The sequence below is a fragment of the Ambystoma mexicanum genome, chromosome 4q (genome assembly GCF_040938575.1).
Source record: "Ambystoma mexicanum isolate Mex_15411 chromosome 4q, UKY_AmexF1_1, whole genome shotgun sequence".
In the NCBI taxonomy this organism is placed as follows: domain Eukaryota; kingdom Metazoa; phylum Chordata; class Amphibia; order Caudata; family Ambystomatidae; genus Ambystoma; species Ambystoma mexicanum.
Window position 1 is genome coordinate 703444256 of NC_090928.1, and position 27257 is coordinate 703471512.

Here is a 27257-nt window from a genome sequence, read left to right on the forward strand (position 1 = left end):
TGTTTTCTCTTTTAAATAAAAACATATTGTGTGCTCATCTATGGCAGTCTGCCAATTTTTCCTTGGGTCCAAGTATATTTGTACAGGTAGTTTTTCATTGTCGCTCTGCATTTTGTCTTGACACATTAATATAACAGTGACACTAGGTATGCAGCTATTCTGGAGATATACCTCCACAGAATCATTTGTTTTGGCAACGGTGTGACATTCATTTATATTGCTGTTTTGTGATTTTAGTTTCTTAGGCCTCAATGGTTTTTTGGTTAAGGACCACAGCACTCCATTCACCCCATCTATGAGAGGAGACAATCTTTTCCGGCAATCTGTCCCCATCAGAAATGGAATTTCACAAATAGATGTGATCAATACCTCTTGTTTCATTCTGTGCTTTCCTATTTTTAGGTCAACCTCAGTTACACCTATGATGGGCACCTCCTCCCCATTAAAGTTATGCACTGGGCCTTGATTTTCCTTCACTGTGATCTGACTCTGTGGGGGTCTCCCTTCATTGATAATCTTTACCAGCTCCTTGGACATAATTGTGGCCTGTGCGCCAGTGTCAATCATAGCAAAGGTGTGGCATTTTTCTTCTACAGTGATGGGTGCATAATATCTGTCCTCAACTTCCTCTAATACACATAAGAAATGTGAATTCTTACTGATTTCAGGGCTCACCTTTCTCAGGTCTTTTTCACTTTTGGCTAAACACATTGGATAATAGAAAGACATTTTTCCCTCCTTTTTACCCATTTCTGCGCGAGAGACTTTATTTATTTCTCCATGATCAGAGGTTTTTTGGAGTGTGGCCACTGTTCGCCCATCCATCTGGGTAACATCAGAGACCACATTACAACCTTCCAACTGAACATGTGTAACAACATCATTCAGCAATTTGTCATTTTTTAATTCTGTGCATCTGTGATCATTTAGTGTGATACCAGCCCTTTCAGCCTCTTCAAAAATATGTGGCTCAAAGAATTCTTCAGGTGATTGACTTGTACCCTCCTTTTGAGTATTTCCTTTTTCTGTCTGTGTTTGGTCATTGTTTTGCTTGCCCAGGGAAGGAGCTATAGCATCCCCACTTACTCCCTGTTCACTGGTATTCCCCATGCATGAGTCATTTTTCTTAAATCTGTCCCTTTGTTCTTTTGGAATTCCTAATGTTTCTTTTTCATTTGTACAAATCTTTACTGTTTTATTTAGCTCTAGGTTAAACCGTACCTCTTTTTTAGAAGTATTTGCACTTTCTGTCACAAGTTCATTTACTGGCACTTTCACATTTAATCCATTAGGCATCTCAGAGTCGTTATGCAAAATTATATCAGAGCAATCTGTCATTTTGGCACTGCAGTTATCATGAGTACTTAGTCACTTTTCGGTAGCCCCCCCGGTCATTGCTATGGCCATCAGCCCCCTCTTTGGAAGGTTGTTTTTGCGCTGTACAGAGCTTTCCTATTTGCTCAGCTAACATTTTCACTTGGGCCTCAAGGCACTGTAACATTTCCATCTCTCTAGGATCCTCTTTCTGTGGCCTAGGTCGATATTGGTTGTTTTCCCCCTGATTGGATCTATTCTGATACCTCTCAGGTGATTGATGTCGGTTGGGATGGTTTCTGAACTCTTGATTCATTTGTGGAGGGGAGCGGGTTGCACCCATCCTTTGATTATAGTCCCCTAGTGGGGAATCATTGTATTGACGTGGATTGTAGTTCACGTTTTGCCTCATGTCCTGTCTCTCAGATTGTGGGTACTGGCCCCTAGGTTGATTTCCATTATCAGTAAATCGATCCACATATCGGGGCCTATCCTGATTACCATATATCATGGTGTTGGGATCAAATAGGCTCTGTGTCCCCAATGACTAGTAGGGACCATCATTTCTTTGATCTTGATTTTGTTTCTGGTTATTGTTCATACCTGCCATATCAGGCCGATATCCTAACCGGGGTCTGTCCCCTAAATACCTAGGGCTGATGTAGCTCTCTCTATTACTAGGATCATGTGAGTGGAACATTGGTACAGGAAATGGCGATCTTTGTTGATTACCCCTTTGTTCAGGTGTCACATTATTTTTACCTTGGCTTTGAGTAGACTCAAGGGACATTTTGGCTGAGCTGATTTCCATTACTGTGTCTGAGGGTTCTTTAGATTTAGGTCTAGTATCTTTCATTTTATCACTTTCTCTACCCTGACAATAGAGTACCTCATATAGTTTTGTGTTTTGATGTACAATCCATTCAAGGGACTTGTCACGGTCAAATTCACGGACCAATTGGGATATGATGTCTTTCTGTAGCCCATAGAAGTATGCAGTTTTAAACTCATTGGAATTTGAGTCAAAAGATACATCAAAGCGAGAAAACACTCTTTTTAAGTCCTGTAAAAATTGGCGAGGGGATGTATTAGGTCCAGCAGTAATTGTGTAAGGGACTTTCATTGCCTCCTGCAATGACTGAAAAGGAGAAAAATGACGCCTAATTTCTTTTTCAAACTCCAACCAGGTCATATTCTGCTGTTCATGTAATCCCCTTATGATGCTGGCCATCGGGGCATCTAAAGTTAGATGAAAATATTGTCTGTACTGTTCCTTAGGTATCTGGAGTGCTTTAAAAATGTCATGCACCGCTTCTAAGTGATCCTCAATGCAGCATTCACCTCCCTTTTTAAATGGTTTGATCAGGGCTTTAATGGATTTCATTATTTTTATGGGGCTACTTGTTGCAATGCATGGAATTGCACTATTTTGTGATTCAATCCTGTTTTCAGGTGTATGAGATTGGTGGCTGCCCCCAATGGGAGTATCAAATCCCCCAAGGGCGCTGCAACCAAGTTCAGTCACCGGCCCAGTCACTGGAGCACTAGCACTTTGGGCAGAGCTAGAATTCACCTCCACTCCATTGAATGTGGTACCCTGCCGCCTCTCCTGGGACCTGGGAATGCACATCTGCTGTTCTAAGTCCTTACACTTTTTAAGGAGTCTGTTTGCTTCATTTTGCAAATAGTTGTTTTCATCACTCATCTTATTAATCACCTCCTACATGTCGCACATTTGCATTTGGCATTCATTGAACTCTTTATTTCTCTTGTCTCTTTCTTGAATCATTTTAATCATTTCTTGTTCTGCACTCTGGAGATCACATTCTTTTTCACAATGTTCTTTTTGTAAAATCTGCATTTCTGAAACAACCTCATCTTTATCCTGTCTAATGTGGTCCACTAAGGCTTTTAAGTGTACCGATTCTTGCTCACTATCCTCAAATTGTTTCTTGCTTTTGGATAACTGAGCATCAAAGTCTCTGCATTTTAATTGCATGTCTTTTTGGCATACATCCAATTCTGCTCTCAACATTTCCTGATTTTTACTTGCCCCATCTAATTCAGTCTTTAACCTGTTAATTAGCTGAGTATCATTCTCCTGCATTCGCAGGGACTTATTCAAAATAAACCATATTTTGCCGCATAGCCGTATTAAACAGTCTTTCTCTGCACTTTTATCGGCTGCATTCAATAATCTTGTAAGGCAGACCTGAATTATGCTGCCTTCTGCAAAAATATTGTCTAGTTTTTCTTTCTGCACCTCACCCTTAATGTGTTCACGCCATTCTAACGTGCTGTTCGACGACCAAGTCCCATGTGCAAACAACTTTGCCTCTAAATATTGCACTAGGTCTGAGAATGTGGTTTCCCTTTGTGACATTCTGAAATTCGTTTTTAGTGGCACACTGCTATTATAAAATGGGTTCACTTTAATGTGCAAATGGCAGTGTGAGACACGCTTGCCACGCCCATAGGTACTCTATGATCACTTTCCCGGCCTGCAACGCACCATAAATATGTAGGGTATTTTGTGGAGATTTGGGGCCTGATGGTATTTTCTTACCGCCCAAAAATAACTTAGCAACAATCACTCCTTGTATTCAGATTGGGCCATGTACAACAATAATACAGTGGACATGCATTATTTCAGCACACAGACATGCGTATTTGGTATGCGTGGTTGCTGGTATTTTGGTGAGCATAATTCCCTTGTTTTATTTGTGGCCCCAATATCCAGAACCCCTTATTTTTGTTTAGATTTTTTCGTGTAATCACTAGAGAGACCTCAGGCTTGCATTTCAGGAACACCACATTTTCATTTTTAGTGTGCCACCATGGGCAATTTCTCTCTGTCTTATCTACGGCAGCGAGCTATCATGTGGTATTTTCACTATCTTATATACGGTAGTGAACTATGTCCCGGGCCTCCCTTTTTGCCGACTCATAGACCTCCGACAAACTACAACACACACAGTTAGTTATAATTGCTCATACTGAATTACATTGTGCACACGGCTGCAGCCAAATTTGATGTTTAGCTACCTTGAAAATTACAATTGCACTGTCTAAACATCTCCCCACATCATCAGCACTGTATTGGTAAATATAAAACACACCACCCGTCTGCTTTCAAATATTTTTGTGTATTATAAAAGTTGCATTTAAACACGATCTCACTCTTTACAGAAATAAATAAAATAGCACATTAACAGCATTGTCTGTGATACACTGAAAAGAGAGTGGCGGAGACAAGAACTCAATTTGCAACATTAAACATGTGAGTAAAGCACAGGAATCTCCTTTCCTACACTGACTGAATATTCTCGTACACACTCAGCCCCCACACTTCTGTAATGACCTTATCTGTTCACCATGAGTTTTCTTCAGCTGTTCTCATTCTGAATTTGGCTCCCTTGAAGATTAACCCCAGTTAAAACAAGCGTCTTTCGTTCTCAAACCGGGGTTATTGCCTGGAATTCTCAGCTTTTGCAGCAGGAATGCTTCTGCCAGGAAACAGGTCCTTCTCCCAGCTCTGCCAAATCTAGATTGTCCTCCCCCTCTCCTCAAGCTCCCCCAGCAAAACTCTAATCACTGCCTCTAGCATGATACTTGCTATGACGCTGCTCCAATCAGAATCAATCATGCCATCTCCTCCCTCACTACACAATGGCTCATTTCTACAGTAACCATTTGTAACCAACTGATTTCCTGTTCCTTCGAGCACTTTGCCTCCTGTAGTTATGTGGACAGAGCAGCAGAGAAAAAGAAAAAAATGAATGTGCGTTTAAAAGTTCACTTTCAGAGTAGGCCTAATTCTGCAGTGGATACACATTTTTATTAGTGGGTTATGTTAAATGCAGTTTTATTAGTCAGGTTAGTTATTAATAAGGTTAGTTATTAATTTTCAAATGTGTCTCTTGCACCATAGGCATTTCAGGTGAAAAATAGTGTGCATTTTTGAATGTGCACGTGTGCTTTTAACTGTAAAAATAGATTTGCATCTTATATGTTAAAATCATTTTTTTGACTGAATAGCCTGTCTTTACTTATATGTCCATGTTAATCTGGCAACACATATAGCAATGCACCACACCCATGTGGTGGTGCTGCATCAAAAAAAAAATTGCTACCTGTGCAGTAGTGCTGTACTCTGTGCTGTAACATGCCAAATATCCTTACAGGTCCCACTCTTCAAAAGTGGAAAGGCTGGTGGCTCCAGCTTCCTACTCCTAGCCCCCAAGAACTGCAATGCCCTCCCCGTGGCACTCAGAAATGAAGAATCATACAATGTTTTCCGCAAACTGCTAAAAACCAATCTGTTCAACTAATTCCCCACCCAATATGAATTTATAAATGTTGTCACTGCCACAGGAAACTGTACTTCCAGACAAATAACATGCACATCTTCCTTCTCTGTATATAATGTACTCTATGCCTTTTTTGTACTGCTCCTTGACTCATGCATGTATGTACTAAGCAAAACCTTCTGTAACAGCGGCACAATGCCACAGGGCTGCTGTGCGCCATACAAATTCAAATAAATAAATAAATAAATAAAGTCAGGATGATGAGTTTTTCATATAAGATCTCAGTTTTTACTAAGAATGTTTGAGTAAGAGGATCGAGTGAGTTTTAGATAATTGATATTAAAACAGTCTCCCTTTTGCCAACTACCTGAGTTGTTTCGATTATTCCCGTCCATCTCCAGGGTAATTGCTACTCATCTTAAAGGGCTGGGCTATCCAGTTCACTTGCTCTGTGGTTGGTGACATAGGGTTATAGAGTTTCACTTCATGTAGACTTCAGGGCTTTAGTAATGGCATATTTCCAACATGCCGATACTCACCCCTGAGGGCAGAGGGGACATGGGGGAGAATGGCATGCTCTTGCATTATGCCCAAGAACAGTGGCATTTTCCTCAGTAGCTGCTGTGCCTGGTGCATGGTGTGAAATGCGAGGTGTAGGGCCCTCTGACGACCAATGACTGAAACCGGCGAGCTGCAGTTGGTAGCAGATGCAGCCATGCTTCCAGGGGCTAGGAAACTCACATATTCATAGTAAGAGTGGCATTTGGAACCGCCACCCATCAGCACAATGGGCAACTCCCAAACCAAGAGTGCTAATGGAACTTTGTCATGGCTGATAAGGAGCCAACGTAGAGCACATCTCACTGGTGTTTACTTGTTTGTTGCTTCCCCAGACCAGAGTTCATAAGACTTGTGACTAACTCACAACCCTACACATGCCTTTTTTAAAGAGGCCATGTTGTACCGAATACCAGAGACACCCTTAGGTTGCAGAATGTATCATTTGAACACGAGGATGCATATCCCGTTGAGTTTAAGACAATTGAAAAGTAGTAAATGTGTAGCATTAAAAAAGAAAATCACAGTTTTAGATAGTAGTCCCTGCCAAACTGGTGTCCTGCAGGCCAAATATGTGTAGTGCGTAGTGCTCATAGATCAAACTAAAGCTTTGTGGGTCTATAAACACTGCCTAAAGAGGTCATAGGAACTCGGGGGAAAAGGACAGCACTTGCCTTATTCACTTCCTATAACTGCCAACTCGTGCACGATCAGCTTCATTAGTGCACTGCACCCCAAGTACATGAGCTACTCGGGTCCCTACTTGACTTACTGCATCACTCTGAATTTATGATGATCTCCAGCAGTAGAATACATGTATACTCGTATTTCACTGCTTGCCATCACCTGGGGACCATTGCTCGGAAGCCACAACCTGTCACTACGGTAGGTAGTAAAATGAAACACGAACGTGGAATTTTCCGTGTTAACGTTTCCATAACAAAACTAAGGGCACACTTAATGTATTAAAATATTAAACGGGTGCAGCAGTTATAGCACTCATGACCAATTAATATCATGACCAAGCTGGGAAAAATGCTACATTTGAACAATATGCCTGGAATTGGTTTGTGGATGACTATGTTAAGTGTGTTGAACTACCAGACATAGGCTAATTACAGGATTACAATGTATAATTGACATAATACAAGCAGTGTATCAGAGGTCACTGAGGGAATGAATTCATTCAACATCTGGCTTGAGAAAGAGGATAACACTGCTGCAAAATCACTGTCCTCAAATCTTTGTGTGACACCTCAAACAACTGGTCAGTGGACCCATCCATGAAGCCAGACACAACTTTGATATTGTCATTTGCAATGATAATTCCACCACCGTTTCCACCACAGTCAGCATACACTGGGGAGATGACCTCTCCATCCCATTCACTATCTATACATGTAATTATACTTGTTCTTTTATAACGTGCTTGATACTGGGGACCAGTTTGAATCTATTTTGCTATGCGTTGTCTTGCTTCCAAGACACATGTGTTGCCCCTGAGCTATTCTGCCACCTGCTCTTAAAAATGTTTAATGTCGGTTGTCCTTAATCTATGTAGCGCCACCCATGTATTGTGCCCTGTGACTGTTCCATTAACTCCCCTCCGCAACCTGTTAAGAATGCCACTCAAACGCACCCTATTGTAAGAAGCGCACTGCTTCCCATCAAATCTGATTTCTTATCTACTGTAGGTTCTTTTGTGATCAAAAGAGCATTGTTCCTTCCTGTATATAAATGATATAAATACATGCATCTTTGCCAAAGAAGCCCACTCCAACAAAAGCAGGGTATAACTGTGTAGCCTCCTGGAAAAACCTAAAGATACATCCAACACCCATTTTATAACCAAAACCCAGACCAAACAATGGATGATCAACTCCACAACATGTGCACATGGAGAAATACTGGCCTGGGAAACATAACATCAAAAAGGTGAGTGAAAATATCACAAGCAATCATGTCAATAGTTTTGTGTGAACGATTCGCAGGTCCTGCAATTCATGCAGACAGGCTTCCGGCCCAGAACTAGTACGATTCATAATATAAGGGTCTTGGACTCCCTAATAAGAGAGACACAAGAGATAGTGGGGGAAGACACTCTATGCATTTTTTTTTTTTATTTTAAAGCTGCGTTTGATGGGTTTGACTGCTTAAGTTATGGGGAAAACTCCTCACATGGGGATGCCCACCCTGGCTTGTTAACATCTTGAAAGGTGTCCACCTTAACACACAAGCAGTGGTTCAATTGACGTAAGAGGGTATGGTTACTGTCCCAGTCAAGATTGTTAAGGGGGTAAAACAGGGCTGCACACTGGCCCCTCTGCTGTATAATTTGTATATGGCGGATTCGCCGACCCGTTTATTAGCAACTGAAGGCTGTTGCCCAAAGTTTGGTGGAAGCTCTATCCTGTGTGTGCTCTACGCAGATTACTTAGTCATGTTAAATTACACATTTGGCGGCGCTAAAGGCATGTTCACTAGTTTGTGTTAGGGAGAATTCTCTGTTTAGGCTGAATTTCCTAACCTAGTGAGTCCCCCAGCAGCTTTGCTGGATTTTTGGGGTTTATTTTTTTCTCCTGCCAAGAGTGAGACTCTTTCACCCTCACTCTTGGACATGATTTGAGTGTGTTTCTTTGAATCTAGTTGTGTTTAATGGGCTATGGGGTCTTTTACTCCATAGGGCTTCATGTGTTTTTGTGATATGTGTTACACAGCACCCTCCGTGCAGTAACACAGGGGTGTCATAGTGACACCCCAGTATAGACTCCATACCTTGGGACTGACTATTGTCTCCAGGGCATGTAAAGTCACCATTGACTTTACTAGTTTTAAATTCTGAACAGAACCAGTACAAACCATCATATTGTGGACGTACTGGCTGGGGCAATTCAATTGCCCCGGGTTCTGTTAGTCGAGGGGGCACGTCTCCGTCCCTCCTGATCGAGTTTTGGGTGGTGGCAGTGGATACTACTTTTTATATTCGACCGCGAATATTTTCCTATGGGATTTCCCATTGTTTTAGGCTACTATCTTTATTTAATTATTTACGGTAGCCTCGAACATACCGCCGGTTTATTTAATTAATATTAATTCTCTGGTTGGCATTTTTTGCCAAAACTTGATTCTAAAATGGCGTTTGTGTTCTCTTCTGTGACTCCAACCCAAGTCGAGTCCTTTGTTCCACTTTTTGGCAGGCTTCTCCACAGAAGCCCTCAAAACTGGTGCCACTCTGTCTGGGGTACTTAGGAGGGGTGGAGGGAAATTTAGGCACCCTGGACTGAGTTGCCTAGGCAACTCAAGTCGCACTCCATCCTGATTGGCCCAAGTGGTGAGCCGGCCGGCTCACCACTTAGCATGTTTGAGTGACAGCTAGGCTGAGTGAATGGGTGTTTGCTGCATAAAAGCAGGGCTTTGGGGACTAGAACTTCAGAAGTCGCCACAGGGCCTAAGAATCCGACGAGGGAGAAGCTGAGCTGACCTGCCACGACACCACCACTGGTGGAGCCCTGCTGGATTGCCTCACCACTTTTCCCAACGACAGAGGAAATCTCCCGCCAGAGAGTCTTCTTCCTTTGACTGGTGTGGATAACCAGTTTCACCGTCTTTTCGCTTTCCCGACGTACCTCGTGGCCGCCTTGCCCGTGCCAAGCACCCCGGCAACTGGGATACCACGTTTTACCACGACCGCGAAACAAAGGTATCACCTTTAACCGGAAAACTCCACGGCTGGTTTCTTCCCTGGTAGTGCAACGACCTTCATCTTTCCTCCATTCGAGATCTTCTCTTCCCCTGGACGACGACGCAACTTGCACCCACTACCAGGAACAACTGCCACCGCTGGAGGATCCTTCCCATTTAAGGTACCGTGTCCCGCCTGGCTTCCCTTGCTACCGACTGTACGGGGTAGATTTAGCCCCCGGCTTTCGAACCTGGGTTAGTCTGGGACACCCTGGCTAAACTTTCTTAAGCCTCTCTAAACTCTTTTTGAACCCTCTGCAAGACTTTCTAAGCCTAGTGTAACTGTGTGATCTTGGGCGCATTTGTGCTCTGCTCTCTCTAAGAGTGGGCCCAGCTTTTGGCCTTTGGCTCACCAGTGACTTTTGCTCTTCTGACTTGCTAACAGTGTTCCTGAACCTTAGAGTGGTGTACCTTTCCATATTCTGTCTTTTTCCCTCCCTTTCTCACAAACTTATTAGAGTGCAATCTAGTTAAGCGCTCACCTCTGTATGAAAATAAGTGGTGTTTTACTGCGACTTATCTGATAAGGAAAAAGGGGTGTATATATTACAATAGTAACTGTGTTTAGAATATTTTACAATAAGAGTGCTGGAGTGTTTCAACTGTGTGTTTTTAAATAAATAATTATATACTTTGATACCAAAGCTCTGGTCAGTGTTTGCTTGTATTATTGTATCTGAGTGCCTATTGTGTATACTTTGCATACTGCCTAACTCTTCTTGAGGGAAGTCTGACTGCTCAGCCACAGCTACCAGGTAAAGCTGGGTGGTACAGACTGCTACCAAGTGGGTTTACTGCCAACACCTGTAGTCTTAAATCTTTTGCAGTGGTCCCTAAGGGAACTGCACAGGTTTCTGCCTAACCGTTTGAACAAGTATGCGCTTGAAAATAAGATTAAAATAAACATTGGAAAAAACAAAATATTGATTTTTTCATCTAAACAGGCTTTAATACCTCCTTGGTCAAAGTGGAATATTTTGAGTCCTATCCGTATTCAGGACTCCTCTTGAGTATTAGTTAAAACTGCAAGACTATAGTTGATGTTAATAAAACATAGGCATTAACGATGACACAGTTGATCCAGAAATTTGCAAGAGAAACAGCAGGGTTTAGGTTTGAGGTCATTATACTTTATAAAAAATGTTTCTGCCCTATGGTGCTCTATGGATTAGAGGCCATGACTATGAGAGATTTGACATGGTTGGATGTTATAGAAGGTAGTATTGGAAACAGATTTTGATGTTCGGTGGTTCTACCTCAGTGCAATACATAAGGCTAGAAATAGCCTTGACCTCGCTAAAAGGTGAAATGTTGATGCGACGAGGACAATTGCACCTGAAAGTTCATTCCAAACCCAAATGCCAATTGCTGTCCCTAATATATAACTATAGAAATATGCGCCAGATGAGCAGTCAAGACAGCTTTGAGACCCTAGTAACTAACCTATTCAAGAATATTGGATGGAGCCCAGATTACTCCAGGAGTACAAAGTATGAAATATTAAAGTGTATTTTTATAGGTAAAGCCAAATTGCGGGACTCCACTACTAACTACAGCACTTGGCTACTTTATGCAGTTATACGTATGTCTCAGTAGTTACGCATAAATACTTGAAACCAGATAACCACATGAGGAAGTGCCCGAATCTTACAGTTCTGTATTTTCGCCTTAGACTGCGCATTAACCAACTGCCACATTTGGATCAGAGCTAGGGATTCCTTTAAAATGTTGTCACATCTGTACGATCCCGGGCATGGTAGAGACTGCAAGACATCTTATGATGGAGTGTGCAGCACTGGGAGTGGAATACATGACAATTCTGGGGCGATTTGTACATTCATATGAGTTTATGAAGGATGAAGCCTTTTGGAATTACTGTTTGAATACAGATAATCAAAGTATGCCCATTGCCCTATATCAACTAGGGGAAGCTATCAAAAAGCGGTTATCTGCGGTAATCTAGGTACAGGGAATTAAGAGAAGATATCCTTATTGTAAACTAACATGATGGAGGTGTTCGCTATCAAATAATATGGAATAATATTAAAAAATATAATCGGTTTTGAAAAATAGGTATTTGTTGTGGGTATTAGGGCATGGGAACAATGAGTTACCTAATACTCAGGGGCTGATTCATGGAACAAACGTGCACCGAAAATCCCAGCGCAAGCAGGTGCAAGGTGGCGCAAGCGTGAGAAAGCAAGCGCACGCGTGCGATTCAAGGAAGGCGCTGCGCTTGTTTCCCACTGGTTGTGCGCCAAATCGGTGCATGTCGCACGCGGGCACACATGCCATCAAACGGTGTGCGCTACGCGCACAGCAAAAGTGCACATAGCGCAGCGCACACAGCAAAAGTAGGCGTAACAGTGGGCGTAACATGCAGAATGGGGAATAACGCGTTAAAAAGAAGGCGTAACTGGGGAAGTACTGCAGGGAACTACACGGAACTCCCACACGCACGCAAACTACCCGTATTCATGGATACGAATACGGGAAACCCGCGCACGGCAAAAGACGCACACAGGCGTGAATGCGTCCGCCACACGAAGGCAGGCGGAAGCGTCCCCACACACAGTATAAAAGTGCGCACAAACAACAAACACGTATATACAGCTACGATGAATTCCTCATTTGTCACAGCACTGATCGGGGGACACCGCAGGAGGAGGAGAATAGCCAGGGCATGCATTTTTTCACCACGGACAAGCCTTTTTGGGATGCCTGATGACCAGGTCTACGGCAGGTATAGGTTTCCACCCCGTATCATCCTAGACCTGGTCAGGGAGTGCGAAGATGACCTTACATCCCCCACCCTTTGCTCCCAAGCATTGAGCCCCTTGGGGAAGGTGCTCAATGTCCTGCATTTTTTGGCCACTGGGTCATTTCAGCGAACTACTGCCATAGTGGGGGGGGGTCTCACAGGCCATGCAGTCACGCTGCCTACACCAGGTCTTGGCAATCATGACAGCGCGCCCCTCAGTCTGCAGGCACATATACATGCACAGAACACCCGCAGAAAGGCAGGCCGTTGTCCTGGACTTTTACAGCGTGGCACACTTCCCCAAAGTGCTCGGTGCCATAGATTGCACCCATGTGGCCCTACGTCCACCTAGGGCCACTGAGCACATCTACTGAAACTGCAAGCACTGGCATTCCATCAATGTACAGGTGGTATGCGATGCAAAGGGAATCATCACATCTGTCTATGCAAACTACCCTGGCTCCACCCATGACAGTTTCATATACAGAATGTCTGCCCTGAGCCGGGCCCTGGAAGCTGGGCAGCATGGCGACACATGGCTCCTAGGTGAGTACAAATGCCCTTGCACATGCATGCATGTCACACACACACCCACACAAATACACAAACCCCAATAAATACAACCATTATCACCTCTAGAGGGGACAGTGCCTACCCTCTGAGCAACCACATGATGACGCCAATCCGGAACCCCACCACACCAGCACAGGTAAGATACAACGCGGCCCATATTGCAACCAGGGCCATAGGGGAGCGCACATTCGGAGTGCTCAAGTCACGCTTCCGCTCCCTTGACCGCTCTGGTGGGCAGCTACTCTATGCACCACCAGTAGTGTGCAGGATCATTGTGGCAGCATGTGTCCTGCACAATGTTGCAACACGGCAGGGCGTACCGGTGGACATGGTGGTGCCCCCACATCCCCAACCACAGGCACAGGCGCTGCCCATGGGAGGGGATAGGGCACGTGGCGAGGCAGCCCGAACCCAGCTTGTGGCCACATTTTTCACCTAAACTCCCACCCCTGCAGAGTGCACACAGGCCTGGCACATACCAGGTGACAATCGATGATGACAAAGAGACAGTCAACTCTCACAACCTTACCACCCTGAGATTGTTGCCATGGAAGTGCCACATTGTGTGCATCCCTAGCTACTTAAACACAAGCAATCCTGTGTGACCAAAAGGCACACATGCAAGGTGTGAATCACACACACCTGCAGAACAGGCCATGACTATCACTGGCATGTCACTGTCACTCAAACCCTCCCAAAGCACAACATGACATGGCAAGCAATAGCCATACGCCAACACAGTACCAATAAGGTACACATTGCCATGTGAAAAATATAAATTGGCATCAGACAATGATGCCTGACATGGAATCAGATGAAATGACTGACCAACAACCTCCCACCCAAATGCATTCCAAAAGTCGAAGTTGTAACATAACAATGAATGCCTGTCTACATGCACATTGTGCATTGAAAAATCAACACTGCAGCTTCTGTGTGCCGTGTCCACCTCCTGCAACACACTGCTCAGTGCACAGCACAGTTAACAGCCATTGCGTGTGATGCACACCCTGGGTATCACATCTAAGCGACAAACCACATCAAAAGGCAAATTAGGCATGTACAGGATCCACAATTGGTCATAGGACTTGTGCTGCAAGGACACAGTGGGCACCAGAAGGAAAACAGAGTGTACACGTGGACATGGAAGGGTGGTTGTACATGTAGTGCATTATAGTGTGAGTGTATGGGTCAGTAGGGACATGAACTCAACATATGCATGTGCAATCAAGTGACCATCAGTGTCCTCTACACATCACATGTGAACATTCACCATGTGTACACCCCAGCATGTCAAACCACAACTATCCCCTCACACCTGAACGGTAAACACTACACATGAACAGGCATTGATCAGCAGAACACATCATGTACATAGGATACCACAATTACAATGTCAGGGTGCCCATCACACTGCAGGGCAAGGCAACTATCACCAACCAAGCACCACCCCTCCCTCACAAATCAACATGACCCACTGAACAACTGCGCCGGGGTTATGGAGCCTATGTCCTTGAATTTCACCTGGCCAGAGGATCACCCTTCCCCTTTGTCACCATCTCCCACCTTGTGTGTAAAAAGTTGCCTGCACCCTCAGAGTCCACCTTGATATGCAAAAGCACTACACCCAAGAGAACTGAAAGCAGGCCAACACAGAAGCCAAGCAAAAAGCTTGCAGGCAGAAAAACTAACCAGAACAGCCTCCAGTAGATGACTTGAAGTAGCAGTACCTCACAAAGGCCACAATGATGTAACAACCAAGGTAGCACAGTAAAACAATGTCACAACAGGATGTGTAGCATGTGTGGTAGATAACATAGAATGAAGCACCACAAACGGATGTGTACTGTCACTGCTCCCCTGTACAGGTGCAGGAGTGGCACAAACCAACCACCCCCACCGTGGTCTGGGTGGCTGCACAGTCAAACTCACACAGGCCTCTGAGACCCTGGTGGGGAAGGAGGGTCAGGTATATGGAGTCGGGACAGGCGTTGGCATACTGGATAACCGGAATGAGGGGCAGGAGAGGGGAGTAGGATTGACACAGGAAAGTAGGGAATGGCCAAGAATGTAGTACTCACTTTAACACATAAACAATCATACCAAACTTGTTCATCATGAACATAGCAGCAATTCACTGAAATGGAAGTCAAAGAGAAACTTATCTCTGGGGTGAGTGCTGGCCTCCTGCCTGCGCACTCTCATGTCCGGTAACAGGAGCACCTCAATGCTGCAAAGAGATCCACAGTTAAAAATCTGTGCGTGCCCATAACACACAAACACACCACCAAATATGCCCCAAAGTAACAAACTACTCTACAAACAGACAATCTGGTGTGGATGCTTCGTACCCATACGTAACATTACCCCTGTGATGGTTCATACACAGTCAATACAGTAAGTCAGGCGCCGGTGGGTGCGTGGCAAATGGAACACCAATGTGTCACGAATCACACAACATGCAATGTTCCCTGGGTAAGCAGACAGACGGATATAGCAAGGTATGACTTCCAAGCAAGTCGTGTTCCACCATGACCCAAATAAAGTAGGCAGTGCATGTTTCAAATTCTAATGAAAATGAACTGCAGCCGAGTCTGTCCCTTGCCGTCTGTCCCTGTCAGCTGCTTCTTTCCATGTCTCGGAACGCTACTTGGGTGATACAAGTGCCTCAATGGACCATGGTGGACCGGGGGGAATGTGCCACTGCCCCTGCAGGTGCCCCAGACAACCTTACAATCAACTAGCCATGAGTCCACCAACACATCTGAGCTGTATTGTGCTTTTCAACACCAATATTCGTCCAAGCTCAGCCTCAGTGCTGATACTAAGCATGCATGTGCAACTGGCCTGGTGGAAGGTTTGCTGTGTTGTGGCCCCCCTGTGCTGCTCACCTTGCCTGAAGTCCCTTGAAACACGTCAGCAGTTTTCGGATGTATGATTGCAATCCCTGTGCCTCTGCTTGTGCACACATGTGCATGTGGGCACCACCAAACGTGTCCAGATTCCAAACGTCCAATGGCCCATGTCTGCTGGCAAAGGTGGTCTGGAGGCTCATCCCCCTGCAGGAAGGGCATTAAACACATGATTAATGCATTAGATTCATCTGTGTGTGTCTCTTCAGGCATCACATCACTGGACCATGTCAGAGACGTACATCAGAAATCACAACACAGTCCGTCTTTCACAGCCAAAGTGTGGAACACACTATCTACGGCATGAATTGCAACAAGCACATGTACAGTAAAGATAAGAAACATACTACACAATGCATAGCAATGAATGTACACATGAATCATGAAACACCCCATCTAGCAAAAGCAGAACAGTGGTCAATAACACCCCAATCATCCCCACTTGGGGTGTTAACACAAGTTCCACAGCAGCAGACATGCCACAGATATGACAGTCCAAAGCCCTTGTGTAATAGGCTGTTACACCGAACCATCCTTGTGAGCCCATGGATAAGGGAAGCAGGAGTGGCATATGCGAGTCAAGGACCCCAAGCAGCAAACACATACACAAGACAAGCCTGAAGGGCCCAGCTGGAACAGACAGTGGATGCTTTCAAAAGCCACAAAGCACCACACTGTCACATGAAAGCACAATAGACAAGCAATTTTAAACTATATTAACTAATTACACTAACTATGGAAAACCTACTTTACCTAATTAAACTAACTATCAAACAGAAACTTAACTAACTAAACTAAAAGAAAAATCAAAAATGGCCACATACGACCCGGGGGGGGGCACCCAGGATTGGGGAGGTACAGGGTGCTGCTCAACACCCACATGCGATGATGCTGAGCCAAAAAAAAAAACTCCATGGGCTCAACGCCTGCACAGCCCGACCTATGTGGGAGATAGATGGTCATCCGAGTCTGGCTCATCCTGGAAAGGAGGACGTGGCACAGTAGTCTGGCCACGCCTAGCCGCAGCTTGCCCCTCGTCGGCAGCAAGTCTGCCGGACGGGTGAGCCTGGTTTTGTGTGGCGATGACACGTAGGTCTGCATGCAGAACCTCCCGTGATACACGTGCTTCCTCTTGCAAGGTAGCACGTGTTACACAGAGTTCCTCCTCCAAGGCCTGGCTGGACAACACTTGCACCTCCCGGCAAGCCTGTAGCTCAGCCGAGATGGTACGCTCAAGCTGTGCAAACCTCTCCTCTGACCACTCCCTCTGGGATATCAGAACGACACCCAGAGTGGATCTGAGGGAAGCATACTCCTCCCTCAGGGCCTCCATGTGTGCCTCTGCATGAGCAGCAATTGCTTGACGCAGAGACAACATTTCAGCCTGGCGTGCCCTGTCTGAGGCCGCCATGCCCAGCCTGAGCGAGTGGGCCGTGGACCGTGCCGCCTGCTGCTGGAGAAGTACCTGCCTAGCAGGGGGGAGGACGGATCGGGCCACACGCTCCATGCTCTCAGCGATGTTCTCCATTGCTGCCCCCTGCCGTTCAGAATTGGCAGTCATGTCTTGCTCCCACTCAGTATACAGCGGTTGCGCGCGGCGACCGCGTTGCTGGGCTTGACCCCTGCGGGACCCAAGGACCGGTTGTCCTTGTCGTGTTGGCACCGCCCGCGGCTGCATGAATACATGCCCCTGTCGACGTGATGTCCCAGACACATCAGTGACTGGTGTGGAGGGTGACCCTGCGTCCCGATCCACCACGGGCGGAGGTTCCAAGAATATATGACCCCTCAGTAAAGGTGTCGCGGACAGAGGAGTGTCCACATCAGAATCACTCACCCCTGACACATGGACCTGATGCTCATCCAACTCGACATGGACGTCAGAGTCGTCATCAGGGCTGGACTCATAGGCAGCCAGAGACAAGATGGCCTCTAGCACTTGGGGGTTTTCGTGGCCTGCCACCCCACGACCCCCACTTGTGCCGGGTTGATGTAGTGATACAAACCCTGTGCCTGGCATGACAACACCATCCTCTGGCTCCATTGCATCATCATCTGAAAAATAGAGAGAAAAAGGGTCACTACACATGTCAGAAGTACACAACACACACACACACCGACAACATCAGGCAGACATGTGACACACAAAATAGAACCTGGCATGCATGCTGGGTCAACTTTGAATTGCTTCTGTGATCAGACCTGTTGAAAGGTGGCAGTTTGCATTGAAGTGGGTCTATGCAGTGCAGCCAATGTGTATGTTACTCACTACCTACATGTACATGTACTTCATGGTGTGTGTCAGAAAATGTGAAGGCAGTGCAAGGTCAACTTCAGGCATCACGTGCAATGTGCATTCAATGGGTAGCATATCTACAAGCAAAGCACCCCTCCATCCAAGTGCAAAAGCAGGGATGCCAAGCATGGTATCAAAAGGCTGACCATAGACCTGTGTATTGACAGAAAGTGTTGAATAGCATCAACAGCTTCATGTGAGTCAAGTGGCAACACTGCAAATTATGATGGGACAGTAAGCAGGACACATGATGCAACCTCTGGAGTCCACCCACGTGTGAAGAAGACACTACACTAGTTGGACAGAGACCTTGGCCATTAAACAGGCTGAGGCCTGTGACCCACCCAGATTGACAGACCCTAAACATGTGTGCAACGCAGTACTGAGCCACAGTAGACATAGGAAGGCTGATGAAATGCCATGCAATGTATGTCACCCAGGACTTGTATTAGAGTTATCATCCAGTCAAGGACACATAGGGGCATGCGCGCAATGTACATGGAGCATGAATGGGCACTCCTGTCACTGCGGGGCATCTGACCTCTGCACAGTACAAGTGAGATACCCTGTATCAAGAACTAAAGGCTGTACCACACAACATATGTCTGGCAGATTGGTTGCGGGAAGTTAGCATGTACACAGGACGCATTAACAGGGAAGTACCCAACGGTAATATTGAAGCAGACCAGTGCAAAGGTGGAATTGGGGTGCAGAGTGGGCGGTGGAGGGGCAAGGGAGTATGCCTACATGGAGTACCCGCATGCAGGCAGAGGACACATGCACGTCAGTCATGCTATGACATTGTGACTCGGCTGAGAGGAAGGTCACCCCACGCTACATGCAGAAGGGCCAGTGAGCTGGGACATGGACCGAAGAGCCATACTGGTACCCAGCATGTGAGTAGGGTGCAATAGTGTTGATGCTGACAGTCCCAGTCTGCTTCACATGTCCACCATCAAGCAGAGCAGACATGCATCACGGAAGCATTGCATTACTTGCACATCCAAACCATGTACACCTCACATGTAGTGGCAATCATGCACAGCACATCCCACAAGTAAAACACACACGTCCTCAACAAACATGCATCAACACTCACTGGACTGGGCATCAAAGTCCGGCATCTCTCCCACTCCTTTGACCGATTCAGATGGTATGAACTCTGCAACTAGTGACTCATGTGGAGTGAGGACTTCCTCCTCTGGTGCAGGCCCACCGCCAGTCACCAGAGTCAAGTTGTAATATGAGGCACGCTTAACCTTAGCGCTGCGTTTGATGTAATTCCAACGCTTTTTGCACTCTTGCGCCGTGCGCACCTCATGGCCGAATGCACTGACATTTTCCGTAACATGCTTCCAGTGGGTATCACGTTGGGCAGCCGTAGTCTGACTATTGGCACCCACTAGCATGTCACGGCTGTGGCCCCGCACGTAGCCCACGAGGAAGTCCAGTTCCTTGTTGCAGAAAGGCTTCTTCTTCGACGTGCAGGAAGTCGTGGCTGTGTGTGAGGTCCCAGCCTGTGCTGCAGGTGCAACCTTCCTGCTCTTGGATTGTGGCTCAGACCCTGGCTGGCTAATGCCGCCCTGACCAGTATGGCCAGTGGGTTCGGTGGATTGAGCCAAGGGAGTGGCAGGTGGAGGGATGACCAAAGGCCTGACTTCTGTCAGTGGCAGCTGAGTGCCCTCTAATGGACCCTGCGCAGCAACATCCGCTGTGACACGGTCATTGACCGCAACTGTCCTGGTTGGCAGACTCACAACCGGGGTGTTGTTGGGTGCATCTGCCCCTGCACTTGCCAACACCCGGCTGTTTGGGGCAGCAGATGACATAACTGCACCAGGGACACGTGTCTTGGTCAGGGCAGCCCTGCGTGCCCCTACGGTTTCCCTCCTGGCCTGTTGGAAATCTTCCAAGGGCTCCTCCAGTGCCAACGCAGGCTGCGCTGGCAGATCCTGAGCCTGGGTGGCGGTGTCCACAGCTGCACCTGCAGCTACCACTACCCTTGGGCCTGTGGCAGTCGATGGAACGGACTGCTGGGTCACACGGGCACCAGTGCCAGATGCAGAACCTGCATCTCCCGGAACCACAGGGGGTGGTGGCATGACTGCACCGACACATGGCACAACATTGTGCTCAAGTGGCACACCCCTGCCTCTTCCCCCTCTGCGGCTGCCCTGGACACCCTGGAGTCCCCCAACTCCCTGGTCCCCCCGGCCACGTCCCTGACCACACCCGCCACGAGAAGTACACCCAGCTGAGGCGCCCCTCACCTTTGGTGTCCTCCCAACCATGGCACAGATGTAGTAGTGCCGGCACAGATGTAGTAGTGCCGGCACAGATGGAGTAGTGCCAAGGGGAGGTGTACACCACAATTGACCTGGGCAATTATGGTGAAGGGGGTGGGAAGCAAGATGTTAACAGCCCCCCTGCACCTTCAAGGCTGTATGTGACCCCGGTGATGTAGTGACGGGTCACGCAATGCTCAGGCACCCCAAAACTGCAGGAAAACCGTGCACGCCACCCTGCAGAACTACGTGCGTGGAATCAACCTCCCGCAGTACGCGGGGGCACCCAGTAACACGAAAAAGGCATACGCGTGCGATACACAGGCTACTATGACATCAAAAACGGTGCGATACACAGGGGCACCTGCAGTGGGAAAAATAGCATGCACGACTCATCGTCTGACTAGTGCGATGCAGAAAAATATGCGTAGACAATACCCCCACCAAAAGAAGAGATACGTCCTTGATAGCTGTGAAGTTGTGATGGTGCGCGAAACAACACGAAGCAGCAACACACCACGGTCTCCTTGAAAGACACGTACAACGAACGGCTGGCTCCGCTCACCTTTAACCGATGCTGAGGAAAACGTCCGCGCGTGTCACGTCAATTACGCGCGTAGGCCCTTTCCTCAGATTACACGCATTCACACGGGGACGTGCATTTTTGTCGCGCGCACGCTAATCCACTATGCCCATGTCACAGGGGAAACGCCCGCGCACGCCCCCATGCATCACGTCACAGAAGCACTTACACGCGAAGGGCCTTTGGTCCAATGAAATCGCTGACATGCTCACGCGCTAAGGGCCTTTCGTCAAATTACACGCTGACGTGCAATTTTTTCACGTGCCAAATCACTCCGTATCAAGCCGGCCACACAAAAACACACGGAAGACCACGCTCCTGCCCTGAAGGCCATTTTCTTGCCCCCCAGAGCCCCGAGCACGCTCCCACCTGCCATCTGCTGCTGCCTGCCTGCCTGCTGCCCACGTGCCCTGCTATTTGCTGCCTGCACATCAGCCAGGGTTGCAGTTGCTGTGACCACCCCTGCTGGAACTGAAGACTCCCGACTGGGATACCATCACTCCACAGCCCAGCCCCAGGACCCAGTTGCCCACCCACACCTGCCTCTGGGGTTGCCATGTTACCATCTGAGACCACTGGCAACCACCAGCCAGAGAGGCAGAGGGCCACCGGCTTCACTGCCACCGAAGTTGGTGTCCTGGTGGAGCAAGTCCCGGGGCAGTATGATGCCCTCTTCAGACGTTCGTGCACCGACAAGGAAGGATGGACCAGGATCTGGACGGACATCGGGACTGCCATCAACGTGGAGGGGGTGGCAGTCCGCAAATTTCAACATATCACAAAGCGCTGGGAGGACTACAGGTCCAGGACTCTCAATAAGGCCCGGCGCCTCTTGAAGGCAGCAGATGCTAAGGGGCGCCGGGGCCACCTGTCGGAACACCAGATGAGGGTCATGGAACACATATGCCCAGCGCTCCACGTCCAGGTCCTTGAGAGGCAGACCCGTCTGGAGTCGAGCGGTAAGTGTACATGCATACTGATTGGAAGCTGTGCGTGTGGTGGTGTGCCAGTAGTGTGCTGGTTGCACATGTGGTTTTGTAGGGCCATGTATGGATGTGTATGTATAGGGCCTTGAGGCTAACACATGAGAGTCCTCTCATGTGTGAGACACATGGATGGTGTATGTGTGGGTAAGCATGCAGGCCAAATGCATATGTGTGAGCACACATGTTTGAATGACTGTGTATGTAAGTTGGCATGGTAGTGGTGTCACACATGGATGTTGGTTCCAGCTGCATGTGTCTGCACCATGTACATGTGCATGTGTGTATATTTGACAAGGGTGCAACAGTGATGCAACATGGATGCATGTGACACTGATATGTAGAAGGCTAATTGACAGATGTGACATGGATGCCGATCTCATCATTGTGACAGTTGGTGGAGGTTTACACATGAATGTAAGTGTGGTGGCGTGTGTGCATGTCTAGTGCACTCCCTGTGTTTCATGTGATGTCTGGCTCATCTTTGGCTGCTCATGCTGTTGTATGTGTATGGATGGTGCTGGCCGTTGGGATATGGCTGAGGAATAGCTCATGTGTCTGGCTTCAAATGACATGTGTATTGGGGATTGTGATGCCATGTGTGAAGTTTGACATTGCCACTCATGTGGAACTGTCATGTGTGTATCAGTCCATTGTACAGTGCCCTGATGCCTGTCTCCTATCTCTCCCTGTCTGCAGCATCAACTGATGAAGAGGGCGGAGAGGGTGCTGTGGAGCCCAGCGGCAGGGATCGCACTGCCAACCGGAGACGCAAGGCCCGGCTCCCCGCCCAGGTTGTGATCTCGGCGGGGAGTGAGGAGTCCGGTGCCGCGTCCCAGGCCGCAGCTGCCGAGGGTAGATCCAAGAGGCGGAGGTCGGAGTTGGACTCCTCGGCAGCAGAAGGGGGAAGATGGCATGGAGTCATCCAGGTTGGTGGGGGGTTTGGTGGAGGAGCAGGGGCAGGCGCAGGAGGCAGCACAGGCCGCCGTGGAGGTGCCTGTGTGTAATCCTGTCCCCGATCCTGTCACTGCATCATCCCGCACCAGCAGGGATACCTACGTCCAGACCCGTTCTCAGGGAAGGGATCGGCTTACACCAATTGGCCTTCCTCTCCCTGCGGATGTGGCTATCCGGCACTGGGTTGAGCCTGTCCTGGGTGGGGTGGCGTTGCGTCAACGTGCCATGCAAGCTGACCTGCAGTCTTTTCATGAGGAGACTGAATGTCTTCTCGCATGGCTCGTTGACCGCGTTGGCCCACTGGGACAGCTCACCAGGGCTGGATTCCTCCGTTTTCTGGACCTTGTTCCGACCCCCTCCTCAACAGAACCCCCTATGCACCAGTCGTCCTCCGTGCCATCTTCCCACCCATGTGTCACCTGGGTGCCCTGTGGAGCTGCCTCTGACCCTGCGGCCAGGCTGGTGGAGGACACATCCCTGCCACAGTCGGGAGTCAGACGTCCAGCAGGGGTGGCCACATCAACAACTGCACCCCAGCCAGAGGAGGATGTGCAGGCAGCAGGAGCCAGGGCACTTGCAGAGGCACAGCAGCAACAGCAACAAGGTGGGAGCCATGATGGCTCGGGGCCTTCAACATCGGAGGGGCAGGCATCGGCCAGAGGGCAGGAGGACCCAGGACAGGAAGTGTATTCCGTGTGGCAGCAGTTGGGCCATGCTATAGATGCGGAGCGGCAGCGGGCAGAAGAGGCACGGCTCACGATGGTCAGGGCGGAGAACTCCATGCATAGGGCCCTGAGGTGGGCCGAGTGCCTCGAGGCCATTCGCAGGGACCTAGATGTCCAGATGTCATCGTCCCTGTGAACCCTCAGGGCCAAGGAAGAGGAACGCCTCCGGGACATCGAGCAGGAGTTCGATGATGCCCTGGCCCGGGAAATCAGAAAGTGAGCCATTGGACTAGCCCGCTGCCATTGTAAATAGTTATATAGTGTTAGGTTTCCTTTTGTTTTTCTTTTCATTTGGGGCACTTGGACAATGCCCCACCTTTTGTATATAGTTGTTCATTATGTAGGGTTTTTGTAGGTTTCCTTTCAATGGTTGAGCTCATGGACCCTGGATTTGTAGTTTGTATATAGTTCCACAATGGATTTCACTTCATTTGCCTTTTTTTTAACCATGTATCAATGGATTTTTCTTTTTTTTCACTTTGGATTTGATTTGACGGACAGACTCTTTGGACCCATTTGCTTTGGGATTGATTTTTATTCTGGTTTTACACATCTTCTTTTTCATATTTTGGACATGCAGCTTTTTATTTATTATTTACATTATTGTGTGATTTCATTTCATTCCCTTGCTTTTTTGTCTAATACATTTTTATTTGATATTTCATTGTGTGGAATGCTTTCCTTGGTTTCCTGCATGTCACGATGCATATTTTCTCATTCACTTGCACCCATTGTGTGTGTGTGATGGAAATGTATTGATGTGCATACTTGCCATTTGGGATGTTTCATGTGATGGGGATTTCAATGTGGGGTGTATGTAATACTTGGTTGTGTGTTTCGACTGGGGTGGCATGGGGTGGGATTTGGGTGGGCATTAGGCCCATGATTGTGGATCGTGATGACATGTTGTGGTGGACATGAGTGGGGGCCTGCTGGCAGGTGCCCTGCACTGCTGGGGGTGCAAGGGGACATGATTGTGGGCCTGCTGGCAGGTGCCCTCACTGCTGGGGGGTGGGGGTGCAGGGGGACATGAGTGGGGGCCTGACGGCAGGTGCCCCGCACTGCTGGGGGGTGGGGTGCAAGAGGACATGAGTGGGGGCCTGCTGGCAGGTGCCCTGCACTGCTGGGGGGTGGGGGTGCAAGGGGACATGAGTGGGGGCCTGCTGGCAGGTGCCCCGCACTGCTGGGACGGTGGGGGTGCAGGGGGACATGAGTGGGACATGAGTGGGGGCCTGCTGGCAGGTGCACCGCACAACTGGGGGGTGGGGGTGCAGGGGGACATGAGTGGGACATGAGTGGGGGCCTGCTGGCAGGTGCCCCGCACTGCTAGGGGGTGGGGGTGCAGGGGGACATGAGTGGGACATGAGTGGGGGCCTGCTGGCAGGTGCACCGCACTGCTGGGGGGTGGGGTGCAGGGGGACATGAGTGGGACATGAGTGGGGTCCTGCTGGCAGGTGCACCGCTCTGCTGGGGGGTGGGGGTGCAGGGGGACATGAGTGGGGCATGAGTGTGGGCCTGCTGGCAGGTGCACTGCACTGCTGGGCAGTGGGGGTGCTGGGGGACATGAGTGGGACATGAGTGGGGGCCTGCTGGCAGGTGCCCTGCACTGCTGGGGGGTGGGGGTGCAGGGGCACATGAGAGGGACATGAGTGGGGGCCTGCTGGCAGGTGCCCCACACTGCTGGGGGGTGGGGGTGCAAGGGGACATGAGTTGGTGATCAGTGGTCAAGCGGACAGGTGGCTTGGCTGGGGTGCATGCCCATGGTGGTTGGGCTGCCTGCGGGACATGACCAGGGGTGCGGGGTAGTCCCCTGTGGTGTGGTCTGCCTGCAGGGGCCGTGGAGGGTGTAGAGGGAACACCTGGGAGTACCCACACTGCCAATTCACGTGTAGGACTCCCCGCGCACCCCCAAAATTCACGTACCCCGCTCTGACAGCAAATTCGCGTGTGAAACTTCCCGCGAACCCCAGTAATACACGTACCCCACTCGGCCAGGGCCTATCGCATGTGAAACTTCATGTGAACCCCAGTAATACACGTACCCCACTCGCACAGGGCCTATCGCATGTGAAACTTCACGTGAACCCCAGTAATACACGTACCCCACTCGCTCAGGGCCTATCGCATGTGAAACTTCACACGAACCCCAGGAATATTGGCCCTGTACGAGCGAGGGGGGTACGTGTAGTTCTGGGGTACAGCGTGAAGTTTTAAACGCGAAAGGGCCCTGTTGAGCGGAGTACGTGTATTCCTGTGGTTCGCGGGAAGTTTCACCCGCGATTTCAGCAGGGTACGTGTATTCCTGGGGTTCGCGTGAAGTTTTACCCGCAATTTCAGCAGGGTATGTGTATTACGGGGTTCGCGTGAAGTTTCACCCGCAATTTCAGCACAGTACGTGTATTCCTGGGGTTCTCGTGAAGTTTCACCAGCGATTTCAGCAGGGTACGTGTTTTATGGGGTTGGCGTGAAGTTTCACCCACGATTTCAGCAGGGTTCGTGTATTACGGGGTGCGCGTGAATTTTCACACGTGAAAGGGCCCTGTTCGAGCGGAGTACTTGTATTTCAGGGGTGCGTGGCAAGTTTTACATGCGAAAGGGCAACGCCCGTGCACAATACGTCACAGACGCGCTAACGCGCTAAGGGCCTTTTGTCCAATGATATCGCGTACGTGTGCTGACGCGCTTACACGCTAAGGGCCTTTCCTCGAATTACACACTGACGTGCAAGATTGTCACGTGCCAAATCACTCCGTATCAAGCTGGCCACGCGTACACACACGGAAGACCACGCTCCTGCACTGAAGGCCATTTTCCTGCCCCCAAGATCCCCGAGCACGCTCCCACCAGCCATCTGCTGCTGCCTGCCTGCCTGCTGCCCACGTGCCCTGCTATTTGGTGCCTGCACGTCAGCCATCTGCAGGGGTCCAGTTGCTTTGTCCACCCCTGCTGGAACAGAAGACTCCCGACTGGGATTCCATCGCTCCACAGCCCAGCCCCAGGATCCAGTTGCCCACCCACTCCTGCCTCTGGGGTTGCAATGTCGGGCACATCTCCATCTGGCACCACTGGCAACCCCCAGCCAGAGAGGCAGAGGGCCACCAGCTGCACTGCCACCGAAGTTGATGTCCTGGTGGAGCATGTCCTGGGGCATTATGATGCCCTCTTCGGAACAAGAAGCGCCAACAAGGAAGGACGTGAGTGGATCTGGGATGACGCAGTGGTTGCCATCAATGCAGAGGGGGTGGCAACCCGCAACTAC